This window comes from Schistocerca cancellata, chromosome 3 (assembly GCF_023864275.1).
Source record: "Schistocerca cancellata isolate TAMUIC-IGC-003103 chromosome 3, iqSchCanc2.1, whole genome shotgun sequence".
NCBI lineage: Eukaryota > Metazoa > Arthropoda > Insecta > Orthoptera > Acrididae > Schistocerca > Schistocerca cancellata.
Window position 1 is genome coordinate 133,478,799 of NC_064628.1, and position 24,891 is coordinate 133,503,689.

The 24,891-nt window shown below is 39.9% G+C and overlaps 1 protein-coding gene across 1 annotated transcript in view; it reads left to right on the forward strand.

The window, feature by feature from the left end:
* The window catches only part of LOC126176162 (putative fatty acyl-CoA reductase CG5065), a 184,522-nt gene that overhangs the window by 157,215 nt on the left and 2,416 nt on the right, over positions 1-24,891 (forward strand). The gene's annotated exons all lie outside the window — the stretch shown is intronic.

The following is a 24,891-nucleotide window of genomic DNA, read 5'->3' on the forward strand; positions in this document are numbered from 1 at the left end:
CTGAGGTACATTATAATAATAAGAGAAGGTGAACTGAGAAATCGTGACACGCTAATTAAAATATTTTTGGCACACCACACTTTTCATATATTCACAAGATTTTAGCATGTCCCAGACATTTGCTAGGTGAAACGTGATGAGAACCAGTCTTCAGACTAAACAGCAATTCATCTCTGACCAAGATACTAACCCACTTTCCACATATGGTTGGTAAGACATCACATTCATCAACCCACTTGGTGTCTATGCATAAGGGAATTACATCCAGTGCAATGGAGAGATGTGTGACCACAGGTTGACAGCTTGGCTCTGGCCATGGCACGTTCCATGCTGATTGGCTATCTTTGCCCATGATTATAATCCTGCACTGAGTTGTAGCATATGCCCAAGCTTGTCTGTATCACTGTTGAATTTTCTCAGTTCTGTAAACTTCCCCACAACAGAAAAAAAGACACTACAGGTAGTATTCAACTACCAGCACACAACAGACTATGTGGCTGGCACACAATCTGCCAATGGTGTGACCTTGCAAAATGTCATTCATGTGTGTTCACTATAGATTCAAGTTAGATATACTGGGAATTATTTTGGTGGCAGCAAGAACAGCCTTCTGTTCAGGTGAATACAAAATTTTCAGTGCAAAATCAAATAATTATTACATAAGAATTGGTCTAATGAGTAAGAAAATAGGGATGTAGATAAGGTAATATGAACAGCATAGTGGATGTCTTATTTTAGACACAAAGCCAGCGCCTACCAATAGTAAAAGTTCATATGACTACTAGCTCTGCAGGTTGTGAAGGACTTGAAAGAATGTATGATGAGATAAAAGAAATTATTCAGATTTTTAAGGGAAGTCAAACTATAATTGTGGTGGAGGATGAAAATTCAGTAGTAGGAAAATGGAAAAAAATGAAAAATAGTAGGATAACATGGACTCTTGGAAAGGAATGAAAGAGAATTAAGCACAGTGCACAATTTAATTATTGCTAAAACTTAGTATAAAGAGCGTGAGGGAAGGCTGCACATGTGGAAGAGACCTGACAATACCAGAAGGTTTCAGATATATTATATAATGGTCAAACAGATATTTTGAAAACAAATTTTCAACTGAAAAACTTCCTTGGGACTGATATGGGATCTTGACGGTGTTGTATGAGTACTTTTCTGCAGATTAAAACTGAAGAAATTAGAAAATGGTTGGAAATTGAGGAAAAAAACTGCCAGAGTGAGCTGCAACAGAGTCAGCTGCTGGTAGGCAAGAGTGTTATGCATTGCGAAACAAAACATGGCCAACAGGCATTGTGAAGGAGAGCCAGTGGGGTGCAGTATGGCAACAGCTGGCACTGCACTATGCTAGCAGGACAGAAGCTTTTCCTCACTTTCCACCAGGGAAGTGTTTAGAGTACATGCCTTAAGCCATAAACAAACATAGCCTGGAGCATGTAAGTAATCAGCCATTTGTGTCCTAAATGAGTCTGGTCTCAGTATCAAACCCTACACCACAAGCCTGTGACACATGGAGAAACATTATGGAATGTTGTATGGAGTCCACTGTTTGACCATGGGATGGGGCAGCCTGCCCCAAGTCACAAGACCAGCCACCACCAGAGAGGCAGCTGGATGCCTCCATCAAACTGTCCCAATGTACTATGGCCAAGGCCCAGAATAAAGAAGCTAATTAAACAAAAATTTGCTGTCATCCTGACATCTCATTTCATTCTCCATGGCTGACAATCAAAGGGACATGCAACACTGGTGTCAGAACATTGACATTGCCTTCTTAGGGCAATGTCTGAATCTACAGCCTATGATATGGAAATACCAAAAAATGTTTGGTTGTATTTTGGTCATAGAGATTTGATCGTCATGCATTTTGTAAAGTAATTTTTACTGTGAGTAGAGAAACAGTGGATTTGTCTAGTCTTAGAGGTAATGGAAGTCAAATATTGGTTAGTGCTTGTTAGATGTGCAAAATATAATCTTGAGGGCTACTCAGCACCATGTATGAAATCAGTTCCAGTAAAAATGTTATACATGTAATCATTGAGAACATATGGTTAGGCAATGTCAGGAGTCGAGATGGCTCATGATTAGATGTAAGAATTAAGCTAATGTATTTTTTTACTTTTCTTGTGACTGTTAGTTTTCAAAATTAGTGTTGTCAAGGAAAAGCTTGGACATAACCAGAGATGCAAGGTGTATCAGAACTTAATTTTTTAAAGTTAATTGTTTTTATTTAATTTTTTAAGTACAAATATTAACTTATTTATTCTTTAAGGGATAAGCTTTGAAGTTAATAACCAGTAAGCATATTGTTGGGAAAGATAGCACAATTAACAGTGGATAATACAGAATTGCACAGGTTCCTTTTTCTGATACGGCAACTGAGGATGTGCAGGTCTTTGTGGGAGAGCTTGGAAATCTGGCTCAGGTGGAAAGTTGGTCTAATAAGGAATTATTGAGTGTTGCAGAATTGAGACTAACAGGGGAAAAACAAACAATGGAAACTCCAGTTAGGAATATCAACAATGTAGGAATAGATAAATTGCTACTTACCGTAAAGGAGACATGTCAAGTTGCAGACAAGCACGATTAAAAGAAACTCACATGTAGCTTTCAGCCACAGCCTTCATCATAAAGGTGCACACACACACACACACACACACACACACACACACACACACACACACACACACAAAAGCAAGCACACCTCTTGCACACACAACCACCAACTCCAGCATCTCGGGCCAGAGTGCAACACCACATGAGATGCAAGCAGCAATCTGGTGGGGGTGGGGAGAAAGAGATGAATGCTGTCTGGTGGAGTGTGTAGGGACTAGACTCCAACAGGTGCAGTGTCAGGAGGTTGTGGGGCAGGGAGGTGGGGAGAAAAGTAACAAAAAATGAGAGGAACCTATACCAAGATACACTACTTTCTTTTCTTCACAACCTCAACACCTTCTCACCCATCTGTTTCATGTAAGCCGCTTCAACCCAGCATGCCATCTTCCTAGAGGTTGACCTCCTCCTCACTAATGGCTCCATCCACACCTCTGTCCACATTCGACCCACCAACCACCAACAGGTCCTGCATTTTGACAGCTGTCATCCCTTTCACACCAAAAAATCCCTCCCATGTAGCCTGGCTGCCCAGGGACGGCTTCCCATGTATCCTGGCTGCCCAGGGACGGCATATCTGCAATGACAAAGACTCCTTTGCTCAGTATGTTGAGGGTTGCACCATGGCCTTCGCAGACAGCCACTATCCCTCAGATCTAATCCGCAAACAGATCTCACATGCCACTTCCCCTCACAGTCCCAATCCTCCCACTCCCCCAAAAACCAGGCACAAAGGATTGTCCCTTTCATCACCCAGTTCCACCCCAGATTAGAGCAACTGAACCACATCCTTCGCCAGGCTTTTGATTTTGTATCATCGTGTTCTGAAATGAGGAGCACCATCCCGAGATAGTTCTCATTCCTCCTAAAGTGTTGTTCCATCACCCACCCAACCTCCACAACATCCTAGTCCATCCCTATGCCACTCCCAATCCCAACTCCTTGCCACAAGGATCATATCCATGTGGAAGACCCAGGTGCAAAACCTGCCCAATCCATCCAGCCAGCACTTCCTACGGTACTCCTGTCGTAGGTTTATCGTACCCCATCAAGGGCCGGGCCACATGTGAAAGCAGGCATGTCATTTCCAGCTCTGCTGCAATCACTGCACAGCCTTTTATATTGGTATGTTACCAACCAGATGTCCACCAGGACAAATGGCCACCACCAAACTATGCCCAAGAGCAAAGTAGACCACCCTGTGGCACACCATGCAGCTGAACATAACACACTTGATTTCAATGGCTGCTTCACTATCTGAGCCATCTGGATCCTTCCCTCCACCACCAGGTCTCATGAACTGCACAGATGGGAGTTATCCTTACAACAGATTCTCCACCCCTATAATTATCCTGGCCTACACCTACAGTAACATACTGTCCCCACACCCTCTACCCAACAGTTTGCACCCCCCTATGTCCTATCATCTCCTCCCCATTCTCATCTCCCACGCTGTTATTTGCAGACCTCTGCCAATGCATCCACCTGCCTTTCCCTGCTAATCTTATTTTTTGTTTCTTCACCCCCCCCCCCCCCCCTGCCACACAACCTCCTGACATTATGCCTGTTGGCGTCTAGTCCTGCACACTCCACCAGACAGTGTTTGTCTCACTCGCCACCCGTACACTACTATCCCTTCTCCATCCTCTTCCCTGTCCCCTCCAGACTGCTGCTTGCATCCCACGTGATGTTGCATTCCAGCCCGAGGTGCTGGTGTTGGCGGCTGTGTATGCATGAGGTGTGCTTGGCAGCTGTGTGTGTGTGTGTGTGTGTGTGTGTGTGTGTGTGTGTGTGTGTGTGTGTGTGTGTGTTTGTTCCTCTTTACTGACAAAGGCTGTGGCCAGCAGCTACATGTGAATGTCTTTTAATTTTGCCTGTCTGCAACTTGATGTGTCTTCTTTACAGTAAGGGGAAGCTAAAACTTATTTAATGTATACAGAAGCTCTTAAGGGAGCCACATCATTTGAAGAATTTAAAGAAGCGCTGATTCAGAGATATATGAAACAAAATAGTGCCAGACACTATAGAGAAACTATGGAACAATTTGCGAACAGGGTAAGGAAAATTAATGGATGTATGTATGAATTAGGACAGGATGCTGTAGATAATGAAATCATTTTGCAAGAACCTGAGCAGAGGGTGCCTGATGAATTTTTAAGAGGTTTGCATGCAGAAATGTCAAGAAGTCTATGGACAGGGGGTCCAACAGATTTGCGCACAGCAGTGCGGTTGGCTATAGATCGTGAGGAGATTAATTTGCTGACTGGAATGGAGAATAAACAGACAGTGTTTGCAGCTAATACATAATGTTTCAGGTGTGAATGAACGGGGCATGTAAGGAGGCAGTGTTGACAACCTCACGGTGATGTGGAAAAGTATGATGAAGCATTAGTTTTAGAAGGAGAGGACCAGAGAAGAATAAAGTGTTAAACACCAATGGGAACCACAGATCCAAGTACGGTCATTCCAAGTAAGATTGGATGCTATGAAGTCACATGCAAAGGAGGAGTGTGCGATAAGAGGAATAATAGGAAAAGAGGATTTCAGGATATTACTGGACTCTGAGGTGCATGTGTCGGTCACCAGTAGTGATCTGATGAAACATTAGCAATGGGATCCACCACAGTACAGGCTGCATGGAGTGGGATAAAGATGTCACACCATTAGTATCAGTGGACATAGACTTTTGCCTGGATGTGGTTCAGTTTAAACAATGTGTAGAGATTGTGCTACATGTGAGTGAGGGCTACAACATGATTCTAGGATTAGATTTTTTATATCGACATTGTTCTCCCCATGAACCATGCACCTTGTCGTTGGTGGGGAGGCTTGCGTGCCTCAATGATACAGATAGCCGGTACGGTTAGGTACAACCACAATGAGGGGTATTTGTTGAGAGGCCAGACAAATGTGTGGTTCATGAAGAGGGGCAGCAGCCTTTTCAGTAGTTCCAGGGAGAACAGTCTGGATGATTGACCGATCTGGCCTTGTAACACTAACCAAAACGGCTTTGCTGTACTGTTACTGCAAACGGCTAAAAGCAAAGGGAAACTACAGCTGTATTTTTTCCGAGGGCATACAGCTTTACTGTATGGTTAAATGATGATGGCCTCCTCTTGGGTAAAATATTCCAGAGGTAAAATAGTCCCCCATTCATATCTCCAGGCGAGGACTACACAGGAGTACGTTGTTATCAGGAGAAAGAAAACTGGTGTTCTACGGGTTGGAGCGTGGAATGTCAGATCCCTTAATCAGGCACGTAGGTAAGGAAATTTAAAAAGGGAAATGGATAGGTCTAAGTTACGTACAGTGGGAATTAGTGAAGCTTGATGGCAGGAAGAACAAGACTTTTGGTCAGGTTATAAATACAAAATCAAATAGGGGTAATGCAGGAGTAGGTTTAATATGGAATAAAAAAATAGGGGCACAAGTAAGCTACTACAAACAGCATAGCGAACACATTATTGTAGCCAAGATAGACATGAAGCCCAAGCCTACCATAGTAGTACAAGTTTATGCGCCAATTAGCTCCGAAGATGACGAAGAGATGGAAGAAATGTATGGTGAGATAAAAGAAATCATTCAGATACTATGGGGAAATGAAAATTTAATAGTCATAGGTGACTGGAATTCGATAGTAGGAAAAGGAAGAGAGGGAAATGTAGTAGGTGAATATGGAATGGGAGTAAGGAATGAAAGAGGAAGCCGCCTGGTAGAATTTTGCACAGAGCATAACTTAATCATAGCTAACACTTGGTTCAAAAAAGGTTGTATACATGGAAGAAGCCTGGAGATACTGAAAGGTTTCAGATAAATTATATAATGGTAAGACAGAGATTTAGGAACCAGGTTTTAAACTGTAAGACATTTCCAGGGGCAGATGTGTACTCTGACCACAATCAATTGGTCATGAACTGTAGATTAAAACTAAAGAAACTGCAAAAAGGTGGAAATTTAGGGAGATGGGACCTGGATAAACTGACAGAACCAGAGGTTGTAGAGAGTTTCAGGGAGAGGATTAGGGAACCATTGACAAGAATGGGGTAAAGAAATACAGTAGAAGAAGAATAGGTAGCTTTGAGAGATGAAATAGTGAAGGCAGCAGAGGATCAAGTAGGTAAAAAGACAATGGCTAATAGAAATCTTTGGGTAACAGAAGAGATACTGAATTTAATTGATGGAAGGAGAAAATACAAAAATGCAGTAATTGAAGCAGGCAAAAAGGAATACAAATGTCTCAAAAATAAGATCGACAGAAAGTGCAAAATGGCTAAGCAGGGATGGCTAGAGGACAAATGTAAGGATGTAGAGGCTTATCTCACTACGGGAAAGATAGATACTGCGTACAGGAAAATTAAAGAGACCTTTGGCGAAAAGAAAACCACTTGCATGAATATCAAGAGCTCAGATGGAAACCCAGTTGTAAGCAAAGAAGGCAAAGCAGAACGGTGGAAGGAGTATATAGAAGGTCTATACAACGGCGATGTTCTTGAGGACAATATTATAGCACTGAAAGACCTAAGTCAAAACAAGGCCCCGGGAACAGACAACATTCCATTGAAAATACTAATAGCCTTGGGAGAGCCAGTGCTGACAAAACTCTACCATCTGGTGAGCAAGATGTATGAGACAGACGAAATACCCTCAGACTTCAAGAAGAATATAATAATTCCAATCCCAAAAAAAGCAGGGGGTTGACAGATGTGAAAATTACTGAGTTATAAGTTAAATATGCCACGGCTGCAAAATACTAATACAAATTCTTTACAGACAAATGGAAAAACTGGTACAAGCCGACCTCGGGGAAGATCAGTTTGGACTCCGTAGAAATACTGGAACATGTGAGGCAATACTGACCTTACGAGTTATCTTAGAAGAAAGATTAAGGAAAGGCAAACCTACGTTTCTAGCATTTGTAGACTTAGAGAAAGCTTTTGACAATGTTGACTGGACTACTCTCTTTCAAATTCTGAAAGTGGCAGGGGTAAAATATGGGAGCAAAAGGCTATTTACAATTTCTACAGAAACCAGATGGCAGTTATAAGAGTCAAGGGGCATGAAAGAGAAGCAGTGGTTGGGAAGGGAGTGAGACAGGGTTGTAGCCTATCCCCGATGTTATTCAATCTGTATATTGAGCAAGCAGTAAAGGGAACAAAAGACAAATTCGGAGTTAGAATTAAAATCCATGGAGAAGAAATAAAAACTTTGAAGTTCGCCGATGACGTTGTAATTCTGTCAGAGACAGCAAAGGACCTGGAAGAGCAACTGAACAGACTAGACAGTGTCTCGAAAGGAGGATATAAGATGAACATCAACAAAAGCAAAACAAGGATAATGGAATGTAGTCAAATTAAATCGGGTGATGCTTAGGGTATTAGATTAGGAAATGAGGCGTTTAAAGTAGTAAAGGAGTTTTGCTATTTGGGGAGCAAAATAACTGATGATGGTTGAAATAGAGGGGATATAAAACGTAGAGTGGCAATGGCAAGGAAAGCGTTTCTGAAGAAGAGAAATTTGTTAACATAGAGTATAGATTTAAGTGTCAGGAAGTCTTTTCTGAAAGTTTTTGCATGGAGTGTAGCCATGTATGGAAGTGAAACATGGACAATAAATAGTTTAGACAAAAGAGAAAAGAAGCTTTCAAAATATGGTGCTACAGAAGAATGCTGAAGATTAGATGGGTGGATCACATAACTAATGAGGAGGTATTGAATAGAATTGGGGAGAAGAGAGATTTGTGGCACAACTTGACTAGAAGAAGGGATCGGTTGATAGGGCATATTCTGAGGCATCAAGGGATTACCAGTTTAGTACTGGAGGGCAGCGCAGAGGGTAAAAATCGTAGAGGGAGATCAAGAGATGAATACACTAAACAGATTCAGAAGGATGTAGGTTGCAGTAGATACTAGGAGATGAATAAGCTTGCACAGGATAGAGTAGCATGGAGAGCTGCATCAAACCAATCTCTGGCTGAAGATCACGTCAACAACAATCATCATTGTGCCATAATTGATCTTCAGTAACACAGAGTGGAACTTGACATAAAAAAATTTAAGTTTGGTGAAGCCATTGCCAGTGTAGTGATGTTACAAGGGGAGTCTGTCAAGAAAGTTGAACCAATAAAACCATGAACACTCACACTAATACTTGATTCATATGATTGTGTAGCTAAGGGTACTGGAAAATAACTTTGGGTCAGTGCTGAGTGTAACTTGCCAGTAGAAATTTTGTATGTGGTAGAATGTTAGAAGAGAATGAAGTATTAGATCAGGTGTGCTGCTGAATTAAAAAAAGGTATTGTGTGCGTACAAGAAATAAAGGGTGAAAAGAAGTTACCTGTTTCAAATGATAATTTTAGTACAGAGGACATAGGATTAACAAAGGTATTGTTAATTGCTAATATGGATGTCCTTGAGGAATAAGAATGGGACACTAGGGATGTCAGCCACAGAAAATTTCTGGAGCTATAGAAACTGCTTTATGAGAAAAAGTGAAGCACCTAGAGGGAAGCAATATGTAATGGATTGAAAAATTACTTTTGGAAACAAAACAGATATTGCCAGGCACACATATTACACATCTCTGCACCCCAAAAGGAAATTAATTACCAGACTACCACAAACGCCGGCCGCGGTGGTCTAGCGGTTCTGGCGCTGCAGTCCGGAACCGTGGGACTGCTACGGTCGCAGGTTCAAATCCTCTCTTGGGCATGGGTGTGTGTGATGTCCTTAGGTTAGTTAGGTTTAAGTAGTTCTAAGTTCTAGGGGACTTATGACCTAAGATGTTGAGTCCCATAGTGCTCAGAGCCATTTGAACTACCACAAACCTTACTGAATACTTTGGTACTTACAGCCAATTATGGAGAAATTTATTGATCTACAGCTGACAGATGGAACAACTGAAGAAAGTAATAGTCCATGGGGGGCAGGAATAGTTGTCATGACAGAAAAATCAAGAGATGGAACAAGAAAATATAGGTTTTGTTATGATTAGAGACACGTAAATGCATAAATGTGAAAACCATAATGGACGCCTACCCTTTGCCAAACATAGAAACCTTGGATCATTTAGGACAATGCAAATATTTTTCAACAATAAATTTAAAGAGTGATTATCACCAGATAGAAGTTACACCACAGGATTGAAACAAAACAACATTTTTAGCATCCTGGGAACACTACCAATTAAGAAGAATGTCATTAGGATTAAAAAATGCACCTGTAATGTTTCAAAGTTTGTTGGATGGAGTACCCAGAGATTTAAAACCATGGCAATGCATAGTGTATCTCAATCACATAATCATCTGTGGGAATGACACAGAACAGCATATGCAGCAATTAAGGGATGTATTCCTAAGATTAAAAGCAGCAAAGGTAACACTGAGTAAAGAAAAGTGTAATTTTGTGATGGAAAAGGTAGCATAAATAGGTCATATCATGAGTAAAGATGGGGGTTAAGACAGACGTGAATTTCCTGTACCAGAATCTGTAAAGAAGTTGCAATCAGTCTTAGGACTTGCAAACTATTACCTCTGATTCATCAAAGGATTTGTGAATACTGCTAGACCATTGACACAACTGTTAAAAAAAGATACTAAATTTGTGTAGTCAAAAGAGTGCCAGCATGCTTTTGAGGAGCTAAAAAAAGCTTTAACGTTGAGTCCACTATTGGTATTTCAGGATACTGATAGAGAATTTGTTTAATCATCTGATGCATCAATCTTACACTTGGCTGTGCGTTGCCCCAAGATGTAGGAGGAGTAGAACATCTGGTAGCTTATGCACCAAGACAACTAAATTGGAGAAAGAAATATTAAGCCCTCTTTATGGAATCATATATTTCAAATGTTATCTGTACAGTAAAATGTTTAGAATAATAACATATCATGTGTCATTAAAATGGTTTTTGGGGTTAAAGGAACCTTATAGTGGGTTGACACAATGGGCAGTAGGACTAAGTGAATTTGATTTTGAAGTCATGGATAAACCTTGGAAGAAGCACAGAAATGCAGGTGGCTTAAGTGGAAAAGTAGCAGTGTTACATATTTGGGGGAATGAGCATAAGGAATGGCAAACTGCATAGAGATCTGCAATGAATGTAAGTATTATTTTAAGCAGTCACAGTTTTGTATGCAGGATGGGTTGCTATCTGGAGACAGCAAGTTAGGACTGCAGGTAGTGGTACCAGAAAAGCTAAGGAATAGACAGGGTGTATATGCCCTGGAAAATTGGGGGAAAACCCAGGAAATTTTTTATCCAGGCAAAACTGGAAAAAATAGAGGAACTTTTTGGACTTCAGGGAAATTTTCATTGTTTTAATTTTCAGTGTAAATTTTTGTTATTTTGACTGGTAAGAACTAATACTCTAACAAAGAATTTTATTGTATCCTGCCACTGTAGAATAATACAGCAGCAATGAAACATAAACAAGGGGGGGGGGGGGGGGGGGGGGGGAGGGAATGAAAACTTAAGTTGCAAAGGAAATGCGTCATTTACGACGACTAAACACACAGCACACACTAGCATCTGCCAACATTAAAGTGTGTCAAAGGCTTTAGGATGAAGACTATGCAATTCTTCGAAACAATAAATTGCTTCAATTGAGCATGATGTCACAGCTGTTCACATTCAGTTAGTTTGAGCAGTTGCTAAGCAGACTCATGTGCCTGAGCAGTTGAGCCGCATTTGAGCTGTACCTTCTCCCACTTCAGGGTGCTTGAAATGTGGCTGTTATCTGCATCAGCAGTAACAATGAGCAGCCATATGCTACCCAGAAAAATTTTTGTGCCCAAGCTGCCAGATATGCACATACACAAAGCGATCAGTTGTAGTGGGAAGGGGGTTAATCTCCAAGTGACCCATGTTTGCGTTTAGTGATTTTGCTGTTTCCTCTTTGTTTACAGCTCTAACATCAAATGAAAACAAAATAGATTTCTGTGGCCTGGAGCTATCAAGTGAATTATATGTAATTACAGAAGGCTAAAATATGGTATTAATTTCAGTTTTTTGATTTGATTTGATTTTTCTCACATTTGTGGCAGTCAAGCATTAATCACCTTGCAGAACAGTGAAGTTATTTTTTTCTAGCTTCTAAAGAAATTTGGCGTTCATTAATATTTTTGGCAGAGCCAGTCAATTTATGTGAAATTTAGTGTTTTGTTCCACACTATTGGCTAGTTTCAACTGTTTGCTGAAGTTCAAGAACACATTTTCATCTTCTGGCACATATGGCATTATGCCACAATAAATAACCAAGCTTGAGATAATGCGGTACTGGTACTCAAAGAAAATTTGCAGCCCAAAAAACACACTGAAAACCTTAATGTCAGGTTGGGACCTACTTCTTTGTTAATCTGGACATATGAATGAGTGTTTAAAGACGAATTATGTATTTTAGTATGGTTTATGAAATTCCGATGTTCTTGCAGTATCATCTGATGCCCTGTTTCATTTATGATGTAATGTAATATCTCTTAATGGTATATACATACAAATGTATGGACTTCCTGTGTTATTGTAGCTGTGCATGTGCAGTAATGCTTGTTTTCTGGTGCTTTCAGGCAATTGCTGAAACAAATTTTAAGAAGCCGCAGGAAAATATTGCGAATGGCGGTTTGAAAAGCATTACTTTCTATGTAAATTTAATTTTATGCAAGATGAATTATGTTATGTGTGAGAATGTGCTTTGAATTTCTTAAATTACAGAGCATTCGACTCTCATTTAAAGCACAACACCATGAGGAACAGACACTTAGAAGAATTTTGAGCCCAGAAGACCAAACAATTATGTCATTGTGTAAAATTTTTCTAGCACATTTGTGTTATGTATATTAAGGTGTAACACATGCAGAAAAAAGAGCAATTTTATTGTGAAAGCTTAGCTTTTCTTGTAGCTGCACTATGTATACTAATTTAAACCATTAACTTTTCCTATTTGTGTGTTTGTGCTACTTAACAGTGAGACGACTGTTGACTGACTACATCACGTGTCCTGTGCTCTGAGTATTTATCATTGGCTGGCAAGACCACATGACATGAGCTGTGACTGATTTACAAAAGTGCATCACAATCTTGATTTCAATGCGCCAGCAACCTGAGTGCTGTGTTTTGGTGGAATTCAAAATACACTTTCGTGATATGAAAAAATGCAGTGTATTGTAACATGAAAATATGCAGTGTACATTTTGCTGTACATCAAAGATCTTTCCAAAAAGCATTTTTTCCCCTGAGGTTCATTTTCGAAAGTGCTGGGAAGTTCTACACAAATGTATAAAGCCTGAACCCTGCAAAGGATTGATAACTTTTACAGTTCTGAGGGAAAGTATTCTGTCACTTAACATGGAAAAAGTGTATTTTCACCTGGGAAACAGCATATTTTTAATCAGGAAATTTGGGAAAAATCTGTGATTATTTTTTTTTTTTTTTTTTTTTTTTTTTTTTTTTTTTTTTTGTGTACACCCTGAATTGAGTGCCACAAGGAGCTCATGATCACATAGTAGCAGGTCATGGAGGTCGCAAATCTACCAGCAAAAGAGTAGCAGCAAAGTATTGGTGGAAGAATAGGCAGCTGGACATAAACCAGTATACGCAGAATTGCATACTGTGTGCACAGAGAGTGAATTTTGGTTGAACAAGAGTACCATTGCAGAGTTTACCTGAAGAAGCTTAGCATCATTCAGATTTCTAGGGATTGATGTTTTAGGTCCATTCAGTAAAACATCTGCATGGAATAAGTACATAATCACAATCATAGATCATTTATGAAAATAAGATCATTTTTCTAGATACATAGAAATGGTCATGATACCAAACTGGCAGGCAGCAACAATTATACATGCACAAGAGAATAATTAGATACTGAAGTTTGGAGTGCCTGAAACAGTAGTAACAGAACAGGAAACAAACTTCATGTCAGATCTAATCTCCACATGGCCCGTGTTTACGTTTTATGATTTTGCTGGTTCCTCTACGTTTACAGCTCTAACGTCAAATGAAAACATAATATATTTCTGTGGCCAGGAGCTATAAAGTACAGAAGGCTAAAATATAGTATTAATTTCAGTTTTGTGATTTTATTTTTTTTTCCCACATTTGTGTAAGTTATTGAATGTGAAGAAGTTAAGGACCAGTCTTCCCATCCACAAGCCAATGGAGGAACTGAAGGCATGCATAGGACAGTTGGGGAGATGCTTGGCTACTATATTGACTCACATCCCACTGACTGAGATGTCTGTTTAAAGTATGTCATCTCTGCCTACAACTCAAAGCAACATACGAATACAGGATTATCACCATATGAAGTAGTAAATGGTTGTAAAATGCCTTCACAGTTTGATATATTGAAAACAAAGAAAGGGAAGACTGGAGAGTCTGTTAAGGAATTTGTCAGAGTGACTAGGGAAATTTGGAATAGAGAATGGAGGGCAAATACACAAGCATCAGAGGTGCAGGAAGAAGCAGTGGGCCGTGCAGCAAGAATGTCACAGTATAAGGTTGGTGAGTGGATGATGCTATAAACTTTGTATATGCCAGAGGAAAAGACAAAAAAGTTTGTTGCGAAGTGTCAGGGGCCATACCAAGTGGTAGAGACTACGTTGCCAGTAAATGTCAAGATTCAGTTGTTGGTGAGAACAAAAATTGTGCATGTAGGGCAGTTGAAACATTTTCAAGAGAGTTCAGAAGTTATTTGATTGACAGAAGATGTGAACCAGGAAGGGAGAGTGAGGAGAAAGGCATTGGAAGATAAACAAAAGGTTGTGAATGAAACAGTAATGAGACCCATATGGATTAAAGTCTAGGAGATAGTCTTTTAATACCTTTTTTAGTTTAGGTATAGATTTAGTGTAATTAAAGCAAGTAGCTGTGGAGCAGCAATGAATTAGGAGAGGAGGAAAGTAATAGGTATTCCTGCCAATAGGTGAGGTGCAGAGAAGGCAAGGTGGTGTGTTCATAGCAGGACTCTGATCTTCATCAGGGTGGAAGCATTGCAGAACCAGTACCTTCAAGTGGGAGTGCTTTTTGCAAGCAGGAAGACTTAGTGGTCACCTGAATATATCACAGCCTCATTTCCATTGGCTAGAGGAGGCCCTGGAAGTGCTACCTGCTGCAAATAAAACCAGCTTAAATCAACTCTAGGGCAGGAATTAAAGCAGTCTACAAACATGCTTCTGAAGCAGTGGGAGGAATGAGTCTCCATGGAAATCCTATTGCAGCATGTAAATTGATACCGGGAAAATCAGTAATGGAAAGAGACAACATTGACTAATGTCATACAAACCCCACCGCTGAAGCACTTGTTATGTTGACTATGGTCTTTGTTTTGATAATTAGAAGACGAAGCACAAGACTGATTTCAGACCCAGCCATTGTTCAGGTTCTAGTGGATTTGATACACTGAGCATAAAAGGAGGAGAAAGAAGATGAACGCCCAAGGGGGTAGTATTGAGTTATAAGTTAATGTGCAAGAAGCCTAGAAATGAAATAAGTTCCATGGTGTTTGAAAGAGGGGCAAGGGGCCTCTGTAGAAATCTGTAAGATTAAGTGATTGGGATAAGGAGACCAATTGTTGGAATGATTCTTAAGAGGTCAAACAGGGCCAGAAGGGCCAGTCACCAGGAACTCTAGTATAAAGGATAATGTTGGTAAAAAGGACAGTGATGTAGAATATTGAGTGTATTTGGTCAAAAATGTACACCAGAGTGGAAATGAGTTGCAACAGAGTCAGCCAAAGGCAGGCAAGAGTGTTAGCATTATGACGCAAAACACAACTGACAGACATTGCGAAGCAAAGACAGCCAGACACAATATAGCAACAGCCAACACTGCAGTACACTGTTGGAAGGACGGAAGCCTTTCCTTACTTGACACCATGGAATTGTTGGAGTACATGCCTTAAACCCTAAGTGAACATAGTTTGGAGTGTATAAATTCAAATGGCTCCAAGCACTGTGGGACTTAACATCTGAGGTATCAGTCCCCTAGACTTAGGACTACTTAAACCCGACTAATATAAGGACATCACACAAATCCATGTCCGAGGGAGGATTCGAACCTGCGACCGTAGCAGCAGTGCGGTTCCAGACTGAAACACCTAGAGCCACTCGGCCAAGCATATAAGTACTCAGTCATTTGTGTACTAAATGATTCTTGGTTCAGTATCATAGCCTGTGGCACCAAGATGATAGCCCAGAATGCAGTATGGGGTCAACTGTTTGACCACATGATGGGGCAGTCTGCCTTGAGTCAAGAGACCAGCCACAGCTGGAGCAGAGAGCTGCCTGCTCAGTGGAGGGAGGTCATGGCTATCTCTGTAGTATCACTAGCACCGCTGCCGTGCTTTCATCATGGATACACCCTGAGTGTTCGCTGACAATGGCATTTGAGTGATGCCACGCTCAGCCCCGCTCTTTGTGCTGTCAGCAATGCCGAAGGGCGGAGGGGGGGGGGGAAGGGGGGGGGGGCTATTATTTCACATAAGAGGCAAATGGGCACCTCCACCAAGCTGTTCCTGATGTACTATGGCCAAGGGCTGGAATAAAGAAGTTAATTAACCAGATCTGCTGTCGTCCTGACATCTCATTTCAGGCTCTGGGTGACAACGAAAGGGTCTTCTAATAAGTGAAAGAACCATTGATAGTTGGAAGTTTCAAGTGGAGCATTAGGTGGTGATTGAAATTGGAAAAGAACACAAAAAAGACAAATCGGTATCTCAGAGAGATGAATAGGCAATGGGGCACTGCATCAAAAAGTCATTGTGAATAGTGCTGTTTTTAGTTTCATAACATACATCATATAAATCATTCAGTTCACATACAGGAGACATATCAAACATTTGTAGTACAATTTCACACTAATAGAGAACTAATTCTATTAACAATATCCTAGTAATGAATGATTTGTTACAGAAAAAATCTAATACTAACTTATGTTGTTGTTGTGGTCTTCAGTCCTGAGACTGGTTTGATGCAGCTCTCCATGCTACCCTATCCTGTGCAAGCTTCTTCATCTCCCAGTACTTACTGCAACCCACATCCTTCTGAATCTACTTAGTGTATTCATCTCTTGGTCTCCCTCTACGATTTTTACCCTCCACCCTGCCCTCCAATGCTAAATTTGTGATCCCCTGATGCCTCAGAACATATCCTACTAACCGGTCCCTTCTTTTTGTCAAGTTGTGCCACATACTTCTCTTCTCCCCAATTCTATTCAATACTTCATCATTAGTTATGTGATCAACCCATCTAATCTTCAGCGATCTTCTGTAGCACCACATTTCGAAAGCTTCTTTTCTCTTCTTGTCCAAACTATTTATCGTCCATGTTTCACTTCCATACATGACTACACTCCATACAAATACTTTCAGAAACGACTTCCTGACATTTAAATCTATATTCGATGTTAACAAATTTCTCTTCTTCAGAAACGCTTTCCTTGCCATTGCCAGTCTACATTTTATATCTTCTCTACTTCGACCATCATCAGTTATTTTGCTCCCCAAATAGCAAAACTCCATTACTACTTTAAGTGCCTCATTTCCTAATCCAATTCCCTCGGCATCACCCGACTTAATTCGACTACATTCCATTATCCTAGTTTTGCTTTTGTTGATGTTCATATTATATCCTCCTTTCAAGACACTGTCCATTCCGTTCAACTGCTCTTCCAAGTCCCTTGCCGTCTCTGACAGAATTACAATGTCATCGGCAAACCTCAAAGTTTTTATTTCTTCTCCATGGATTTTAATACCTACTCTGAACTTTTCTTTTGTTTCCTTTATTGCTTGCTCGATATACAGATTGAATAACATCGGGGAGAGGCCAGAACCCTGTCTCACTCCCTTCCCAACCACTGCTTCTCTTTCATGCCCCTCGACTCTTATAACTGCCATCTGGTTTCTGTACAAATTGTAAATAGCCTTTCGCTCCCTGTATTCTACCCCTGCCACCTTTAGATTTTGAAAGAGAGTATTCCAGTCAACATTATCAAAAGCTTTCTCTAATTCTACAAATGCTAGAAATGTAGGTTTGCCTTTCCTTAATCTTTCTTCTAAGGTAAGTCGTAAGGTCAGTATTGCCTCAAGTGTTCCAGTATTTCTATGGAATCCAAACTGATCTTCCCCGAGGTCAGCTTCTACTAGTTTTTCTGTTCATCTGTAAAGAATTCGCATTAATATTTTGCAGCTGTGACTTATTAAACTGATAGTTCGGTAATTTTCACATCTGTCAACAACTGATTTCTTTCGGATTGGAATTATTATATTCTTCTTGAAGTCTTATGGTATTTCGCCTGTCTCATACATCTTGGTCACCAGATGGTAGAGTTTTGTCAGGACTGGCTCTCCCAAGGCCATCAGTAGTTCTGATGGAATGTTGTCTACTCCCGGGGCCTTGTTTCGACTCAGGTCTTTCAGTGCTCTGTCAAACTCTTCACGCAGTATCATATCTCCCATTTCATCTCCATCTACATGCTCTTCCATTTCCATAACATTGTCCTCAAGTACATCACCCTTGTATAGACCCTCTATATACTCCTTCCATGTTTCTGCTTTCCCTTCTTTGCTTAGAACTGGGTTTCCATCTGAGCTCTTGATATTCATACAAGTGGTTCACTTTTCTCCAAAGGTCTCTTTAATTTTCCTGTAGGCAATATCTATCTTACCCCTAGTGAGATAAGCCTCTACATCCTTACATTTGTCCTCTAGCCATCCCTGCTTAGCCATTTTGCACTTCCTGTCGATCTCATTTTTGAGACGTCTGTATTCCTTTTTGCCTGCTTCATTTATTGCATGTTTATATTTTCTCCTTTCGTCAATTAAGTTCATTATTTCTTCTGTTACCAAGGAGTTCTACTAGCCCTCGTCTTTTTACCTACTTGATCCTCTGCTGCCTTCACTACTTCATCCCTCAGAGCTACCCATTCTTCTTCTACTGTACTTCTTTCACCCATTCCTGTCAATTGTTCCCTTATGCTCTCCCTGAAACTCTCTACAACCTCTGGTTCTTTCAGTTTATCCAGGTCCCATCTCCTTAAATTCCCAACTTTTTGCAGTTTCTTCAGTTTTAATCTACAGTTCATAACCAATAGATTGAGGTCAGAGTCCACATCTGCTCCTGGAAATGTCTTACAATTTAAAACCTGGTTCCTAAATCTCTGTCTTACCATTATATAATCTATCTGATACCTTCTAGTATCTCCAGGATTTTTCCATGTATGCAACCTTCTTTCATGATTCTTGAACCAAGTGTTAGCTATGATTAAGTTATGCTCTGTGCAAAACTCTACCAGGCGGCTGCCTCTTCCATTTCTTAGCCACAGTCCATATTCACCTACTATGTTTCCTTCTGTCCCTTTTCCTACTGTCGAATTCCAGTCACCCATGACTATTTAATTTTCGTCTCCCTTCACTACCTGAATAATTTATTTTATCTCATCATACATTTCTTCAATTTCTTCATCATCTGCAGAGCTAGTTGGCATATAAACTTGTACTACTGTAGTAGGCATGGGCTTCGTGTTTATCTTGGCCACAATAATGCGTTCACTATGCTGTTTGTAGTAGCTTACCCGCACTCCTATTTTTTTTATTCATTATTAAACCTACTCCTGCATTACCCCTATTTGATTTTGTGTTTATAACCCTGTATTCACCTGACCAAAAGTCTTGTTCCTCCTGCCAGTGAACTTCGCTAATTCCCACTATATCTAACTTTAACCTATCCATTTCCCTTTTTTAAATTTTCTAATCTACCTGCCTGGTTAAGGGATCTGAAATTCCACGCTCCGATCCGTAGAACGCCACTTTTCTTTTTCCTGATAATGATGTCCTCTTGAGTAGTCCCCGCCCGGAGATCCAAATGGGGGACTATTTTACCTCCGGAATATTTTACCCAAGAGGACGCCATCATCATTTATCCATACAGTAAAGCTGCATGCCCTCGGGAAAAATTACGGCCATAGTTGACCTTGCTTTCAACTGTTCACAGTACCAGCAGAGCAAGGCCGTTTTGGTTAATGTTGCAAGGCCAGGTCAGTCAATCATCCAGACTGTTGCCCCTGCAACTACTGAAAAGGCTGCTGCCCCTCTTCAGGAACCACACGTTTGTCTGGCCTCTCAACAGATACCCCTCCGTTGTGGTTGCACTTACGGTACGGCCATCTGTATCGCTGAGGCATGCAAGCTTCCCCGCCAATGGCAAGGTCCATGGTTCATGGGGAAGATACTAACTTATACCTAGCACAAATTATCAGTTTATTCTTGATGAATTCTTCTGCCAAGTAGTAACATTTCCCTCATAAGATATTTTGCAAACTTGTATTTTAAATGTACTAGCTTCATTTTAAGTATGTTTTTGCATATTAATTTATTATTTATTTTCATCCCCATATATTATGGAGTCTGTGCATATAAATTCAGTTGGTATGTGGGAATCGTAAAGTTCTCTTTGTTTCTTGTTTTGTAAGTATGGCTAAAATAATTCTCCTCAAATCTTTTTGTCTGCTGTGTTAGAGGATTATAATTTCATAAATGTATGGTGAAGAAGCCAGTAGGATAAAGGACAGTAGGATTCGCTTTGCTGTGCATTACACTTGTATCTGACAGTATCCTTCTGCAGCTTAAGTTTGCAAGAAACGGTACTTGAACTTCCTCAGAAAACTGTACCAAGCCTAATGACAGATTCAAAGTAACTATCTTGTATTATATTTTGGGTACTCATGTCGGTAAGATTTACTAGTTTGCAAACACAAAACGTTGCAAACACAAAACAGTTTATTTATTAGGAAGTCAACATGTGTTCCGGATAAAGTTCTTGCCCCCATTTAATCCAAGGAATTTAACCATAACTTCTATCATAAGTTGATTGCTATGCTGTATTTGTAGCTCTATACATGCTGAAGGTTTGATTCTGAAATGTACCACATGGGTTTTTACAGAGAACAGTTGCAACCCATTTCACTAGAAACTGTTTTCTAGGAAACTGAGTGTGGTCAAAATAGAGCTTGGAATTTTTTCTGTATTATTTCGTCTTTTAAAACAGAAGTAGTGTACACAAACATAAATTATTGGGAATTTATATTTATGGGTAAGTTATTTGTGTTGCATTGACTGTAGACTCCATTACACCAATTATTCAGTCAACTTGAAGTGGTATAATGTAAGCCAGTGCATATTTATGTAATTTATGGGTAAGCAAAGAGTGTTTTAATGAATCAAAGGCTTTTGTAACATTGCAGAAGATACTGAAACTTTGTGTTTCTGACCTAATGTTTTGATGATCTCTTTATTAAAGTTGTTCACTCTCTCTGGAGTGTTTTCTTCCTGTTAGATAACAGACTCATTACTTATAATATCATCATTTTTGTACAATAAAATTTTGAATCTGGATTGCAGCTACTTTCTCCAGCACTTTTGACAGAATTGGGGGAATATAAATATAGTTTTCCTATGCCCTTTCTTGAACAGAGTTATTACTAATATAGTTACCCTATGCCCTTTCTTGAACAGAGTTATTACTTCTGCATGCTTCTGTACATCAGGAATGCACCCCTGTTCAAATGGTTGGTTGATTATTTGAGTTAGTCGATGAACTGTTACATGGTATACTGCTTCAATCACTTCAATCGGTATCCATCTCAACCAAACACAAATTTCAGTAGAAATCCTTGGATAACACACAAGACAGTGAAATTAAACGAGGAAAGGATATCATATAAAAATGCACCAAATGGAGGAGGTGAGAGGGAATACTGATGTCCAAAACGGCAAAGTGGGAATGGCTAGAGGAGAACTGCAGGAATGTAGAAAGTTGCATGTCTATGGAAAAATTATGAAACCTTTGATGAAAAGAGAAGCAGCTGTGTGATTACAAGAGCTCAGATGGCAAGCCAGTATTAAGCAAAGGAGAATCAGCTACTTCTTCTTGTAGTCTTTATTCTTGTCCAATATTATTTCAGTCTCATGCTTTACTATCTTCTGTCCCTGATGTACTTTTTCCTGGGTCTAACTCTGTTCTGGAAACCTATTAGAGCCAGAATTTACTGTTGACAGTCACCTTATTGTAAATCTGTGTTTCCTATATCTCCATTTCCTCCACATTCCACTGTACATCTTGGATCCAACTTACTTTGACTCTATGATTCGCAAGAAATTCATTATCTGAGGTGCCAACTTCCTCTAGTCCATTCTAAGAACATATCTCAAGATTATAGTCCTTATTTCCCAGACAGTGTCCGAGATCCTCTCTGCATGGTAAACAGTTCTTAGTCCACTTTTCTTTCATACTGATGATTTGCTGTTCTTTGAGGTCTCAATATCCACCTCAGAATTCTTTATTCCACAAATTCTAGCCTCCTGTGTAGTGCTGTTCTTGAAAGGATCAGGCTTACTGTTAGGTATAAGGCTTCAGAGTGGATCACTCTCTAATGATGTCATAATTTTGCATTCATAGAAAGATTCTTCTTAATTTACACAGTGCAGTCCCATTAATGTGACCACTAGTCAAAAGCCTGAATAATCATCTTTTGCAGTATGAGTCATGCAGGAAAAGTCAGTGAGGTTCTGGAAGGTAGTGACAGGGATATGGAGCCATCCCAACTCCAGTGCCATGGCCAGCTGTGCTTCTCAGTTGAGGATCCATGGCATGAACAGCCCAATCAAGATGCCGCACAGTTTCTTGATTGGGTTGGGATTAAATTGTGAAGTTTGGTGGCCGATAAATTACATTTAACTCATCCGGGTGTCTGTCAAACCATGCACGTGGATTGTGAGCTGTGTGGCATATTGCATTTTCATGCTGGTCAGGTGCCTTTGTGCTCAGGAAAAACAAACTGCATGTAGTAATGGGCAGGGAATGCCAGGAAAACATTTCCCAGACCATAATGCTTCCTCCTCCAGCCTGGACCCAGAAATTTCATGCTGTGCACGCCAACTGTAATCTGTCTGACAGAGCGTAAAACTGATGCACCTGAAAAGGCCACCTGTAGCCATGTCATTTGAAGTAGTTTTGTCATGGCTGGTTCTCCAATGTGGATGTCCAGCTGCAGTATTGGCATGCAAATTTCAACCTTCATCACCAACATGGGTGCATCAACCAGGCACCTGCTGCAGAGATCCATAAGCAGCAACATTTGCTGAACAGTCATTGAGGAGAGACCATTGGTTTTGGATAGTGCCATTTTGCCACACACAGTATATTTTAATGACAGCAACATACAAACGGTTTAGGAATTTAACTGTTTCAGAAATGCTTCCAAGATTGGTCCGAAAGTCAATGATGATCTCCTTTTAGACATCAGATAAATCACACTGCTTCTCTCTCTCTCTCTCTCTCTCTCTCTCTCTCTCTCTCACACACACACACACACACACACACACACACACCTTTTATACACCCTTGGATATCTGTGAGGCATTTCAGTTTCCCAGTTTTGGGGAGCAAGTTGATTTTGAATATAGAAAAGTATTACAACTCCTGATTGTTCTAGTTTTTGCATATTGTTGTGAACTCTCCAGGACTTCTTGGCTTCCTGTGTTTGACAATGACTGATTGGCTACCACCTAGGGTAGTACTCTCTGTGTGCAAACTTGTCATCATTGTGAATCAAATTATGTCAGATTAGGTTTGGCATGTATGTGTTAACAACATTACAACAGAATTAGTTAGTCTTTGAGGTGTTCAGGATGTTCTCTGGTCACTCACTAATTATTTCTTTAGGTGCTATCCCCTGTTCCTTTATCCAGGCTTTAAACCACAGCAGCATATGGGGTAACTCAAGCCACTCAGTTACACTGATTGTGATAGTTTGGAAGGAATGTAGAGAAGGGCTATACAAAGGAAACAAACCTGAAGACAGTATTACGATACAGGAAGAGGAGGTAGGTGAAGATGAGATGAGAGTTTTTATATTGCAGAGATAATTGAGTAAGGCACTGAATAACCTAAGACATCTAAAATAGATGACACTCCCTCATAATTAGAAACCCATTGGAGAACCAGCCATGGCAAAACTACTTCAAATGACATGCAATATATGCAAGACAGGTGAAATACCTCCAAACTTCAATAAGAATGTAATAAATCCAATCCAAAGAAGATTCATGCTAACAGGTGGGAATATCACAAAACCATTGCATTATACATGATAGTTGCAAAATACTGACATGAGTTATTTACAGAAGAATGGAAAGACTGGTAGAAGCTGATCTGAGGAAGATCATTTTGGGTTCCACAGACATCTGGGTAAACATGGGACAATACTTGTCCAGTGACATGCCTTAAGACATAGCTTATATAAAGGTAAACCTCTGTTTACAGCATTTGTAGACTGCGAGAAACTTTTGACAATGTTGCCTAGAATACAGTTTTTGAAATTCTGTGAGTAGCAGAATAAAATGCAGAGAGTGAAAGGTAATGTACAACTCATACAGAAACCATGCTTAAGTTATAAGAAACAAAGCATGTGAAAGGGAAGCAGTAGTTGAGAAGGGAATGAGACAGTGTTTAACCTATTCCTGATGTTATTCAATCTGTATCCTGCACAGGACATAAAGGAAACTAAGGAAAAGTTTGGAAAGGAAATTAAAATCCAGAGAGAAAAAATAAAAAGTTGAGATTTGGCAATGACACTAATTCTATCACAGAGAACAAATTATTTGCAAGAGCAGTTGTATGGAATGGTTAGTGTGTTGAAAAGAAGTTATTATATGGAAATAAATTTAAAAAAACATATTTAAATGTAGCTCAGTTATATTATTTGATGCCAAATACATTACATTAGAAAATTAAATAATAAAAGTAGTAAATGATATTTGCTATTTTGTAAGCAAAATGTCTGACAAAGGCACACTCACAATAGTAAGATGAGTGTTTCTGAATATGAGAAATTGGTTAACATTGAATATAAATGTGTCAGGAAGTATTTTCGTAAGGTATGTAATGTTTCTGTGGATTGTAGCCTTGTATGAAATTGAATTGTGCACAGTAGACGGTTTGCACAAGAAGAGAAGAGAAGCTTTTGAAACAATGTGTTCGTTGTGACAACCATCTTCCCTACGAAATGAAAAGTGTGTATAATGTACACAAAATAATCAAAACCATTTTACTCAAGATCTGTGCTAACACATTATATACTTGTAATCCTGCCCTGTATGTCACATGTGTCCATGTTATATCACTGTAGTTCAGTGTGAACAATGTTACTATGATGCATTTTTTTATGTGGGTCTCAGAGATCCCTTAATGGATGAATGTGACTGAGTGCAATAATTATCAGA